This window comes from Chrysochloris asiatica, unplaced genomic scaffold (assembly GCF_000296735.1).
Source record: "Chrysochloris asiatica unplaced genomic scaffold, ChrAsi1.0 scaffold00002, whole genome shotgun sequence".
Classification (NCBI taxonomy): domain Eukaryota; kingdom Metazoa; phylum Chordata; class Mammalia; order Afrosoricida; family Chrysochloridae; genus Chrysochloris; species Chrysochloris asiatica.
The window spans coordinates 13,898,614-13,901,837 of record NW_006408520.1 but is presented as its reverse complement, the minus strand read 5'-3'; positions in this window follow the sequence as shown (position 1 = coordinate 13,901,837).

Here is a 3,224-nt window from a genome sequence, read left to right as displayed (position 1 = left end):
AAAAAGATGAAGCTTTCTGCTCCCATAAAGATTTTAAGCATCAGAAGCCTTAAACATGATCACTATGACTTGAAGTCACTTAACAACAAGAGCAACATATATATGTAAAAGCTGGATAATGAATAAGTAAGATTAAAGAAGAATGGCAGCTTTTGAATTATGGTGTTGGCGAAGATTATTGAAAGCACCATGGACTACCAAAAGAGCAAACAACTTTTTCTTGGAAGAAATGCAACTAGAATGCCCCTTACATAGAAATAAGAATGGCGAGCCTTTGTCTCAAGTATTTTGGACATGTTCTCAGGAGAGACTAGTCCCTGGAAAAGGTCATCATGCTTGGTAAGGTGAGGGTCAGTGAAAAAGAGGAAAAGCCTAACAAGGTAGACTAACATAGTACCTACAACAATGAGATAAAACATAGCAACAATTGTGGATAGTGTAGGCCCAGGCAGTGTTTTGTTCTGCTGTGCATAGAACTGCAATGAGTTTGAGCTGACTCAATGACACCTAACAACTACAAACATTAGTTAGAATAAGAATGGGAACTATTTACCAAAGATGTGAGCACAGTTAAGGAAAAGAAACAAGAAAAGGACAAGCAGGAATTCAATGATTGTTTCTCCATCATCATGAATGGCTGCTCAAAGTAATAATTTTTTCATTTAGGAAAATAATGTGACATTTCATACACTAAAGTGGATAGATTAAAATCAATACCCTCAATATTTGAATTATATGCTTTCAACCTCATATCAATCTTGTGAGACAAGAATCACTATTCTCTTTCATCAATAATCAAAATAAAGTTTAGAGAATTCAAATGACTTGTCCATGATCGTACCATCAATAACTATCTGAACTGAGATTCACACTCAGAACAATATGCTCTAGAATCAGTGCTCTATATTTCCCTTCCCCACAAAAAAATTGGCTAGGATGGATATGTGATCATTCTATCCAGTCATAATGGAACATTCTGGACAATACATCAGATGATTCCACTGGATATCATTTTCTGGTTTTCTGTTTTAAATGCAGGATAAACATGAACGCCTGCTCCCATAAAGAAACCCTAAGGAACAATTCTTCTCTGTTCTATATAGGGTTGCTATATAGGGTTGCTTTGAACTGGAATTGACTCAATGGCAGTTGGTTTGAGAGTTGTTTTCTAGATAAATAATAATACACAGCATTACACTGAAACTTTATTACCATCCTCCTACTTGATGCTTACATCTTACACCACAAAGTAGCGAATATATACAACCATGACCTATCACCAGTTTACAGATGAGGAAACCAAAATTGTAGAAAGAAAAAAAGAATAAAAATCAAGAAATGGAGGGAGGAAAAAAAATAATAAGAATCAAGAAAGGGCAGGAGGGAGGAGGTGAGAAGGAGTGACAGAAGACTAGAATAAAAAAGGAAAAAAGAAAGACTAACTTGAGCAATCAAGAACCAAAACCTTCTGATTTCTAGCTCAGTATTCTATCCCCTCTCTACTTTAAAGACAGCAAATCTAAAAGTACAGAAACAAAACATAGATTTCTTTTTTCCTGACCAGAAGGAGGGATTCAGTGTTTGTGCAGTGAGATTGAAAAGGCATAGATGTCTGTATGTACCAGTGTGAGAATGCCAACAGACTGCTAATGGAAGCTGGAGAGAATGAGTAAATGTCAGACAAGGATCAGTGACTCTTTGAGGATCACTTACCTTTTCAATACAGATCAAAATTCTTAGTACAAACTGCTAATGCGCCACATCTGGTATATTACCCCTCAATTCCATCAACAATAGCAATGGAGTGGCAGGTCTTCCTATCGCACTGGGACTATAACCCCGGCTTTAATGCTGCTGCCGTGAGCTAAGCAATTTCTTTGGACTGTATTATTACAGCATGGGAAACCTTTCTCCTCTCTTCTCTGTTCTTTCTTATCTAAGGGTTTTGTGCCTATGTCTTATCTAGTATCTTAAAAATATCAGTACATGTTCTTGTTGTTAGGTGCTGTTGAGTCAGTTTCAGTGCATAGCGACCCTGTATAGAATTTCCAAGGAGCAGCTGGTGACTTTGAACCACTAACCTTGTAGTTCAATCTGACCTTGTTGTCAAGTGCTTTATCCAGGACTCCTAGTACATGTAGTAGGTACTAAGTACATAATTGTGAACTAAACTGAATCCACCCTCTGATGAAACTTAGACCCTTTAAATTCGTCATTCAAATTCACTTGCATATCAGAATCACTTGTAGGTTTTTTAAATATTCAGATGCCTTTAACACCAACAAGAGCTAGCAATTTATCATCTGCAAATCCATTTTATTTTTTCTGGTAAATCCTTAAATAATTTTGATACACATCCAGGGCAGCTAGTGTTAAAAAACTGAAGCATTAAAATGCCCAATCTCTTAAACTTTAAGACATGGTGAAGAACTGAGAGAAGTACATATTTAACAGAGTCTCCTCATTCTCTTCCAATGTCTCTAGTAGTAACTTTTCAATTTCTTTCATAGAAAATTGACTGACCCTTTAAAGTTGACATTTCACAGAGTCCAGTCCTTGATTCTCTTCTGTAATTCTCCCTGAAATATCTGATCCTCTTCTCTAACTCCCACCACCACTTGTATGTAAATGAGACAGATATCCTTTTCTTCGCAGGAGAAAGATGAGGCTTTCTACTCCTGTCAAGATTTACACCCTCGGAAACCCTGTGCAGGGTCGCTATGGGTCGGAACCCACTCGACGGCACTTAACAACAACAACAAATCCTTTTCTTCAGATGATCTTGCCCCTAAATTTCATGTTTCAAAATGTCTCAAATACTATCATATATTCACAATTCTGTATTCATGCATTTGATGGTTCAGGAATTTCCTCTAGAGTAAACAAAAAGTATATTTTTCCATCTTATTGATGGTGAGTTTGGCTATGTGACTTTATTTGCTAATGGAATGTTAGTAGAAATGACTCAAGATGAAATTTTAAATAGGCCTGTGTAGTTTGGTTTGGCTTCTTGTGCTCTGGTATCTACCATAAGAAGAATAGAATCCAGATACATGTGTGGCCCACAATGAGAAAAAAACTGAATCAGAACGTATCCTGAACTACCAGCTAGAATAGAGTTGTCCTAGCTCTGGTAGCGTAGTGGTTACGAATCAGGCTGCGAACCTTAAGGTCAGCGGTTCGAAACTACTAGCCGCTCCGTGGGAGAAAGATGAAGCTTTCTA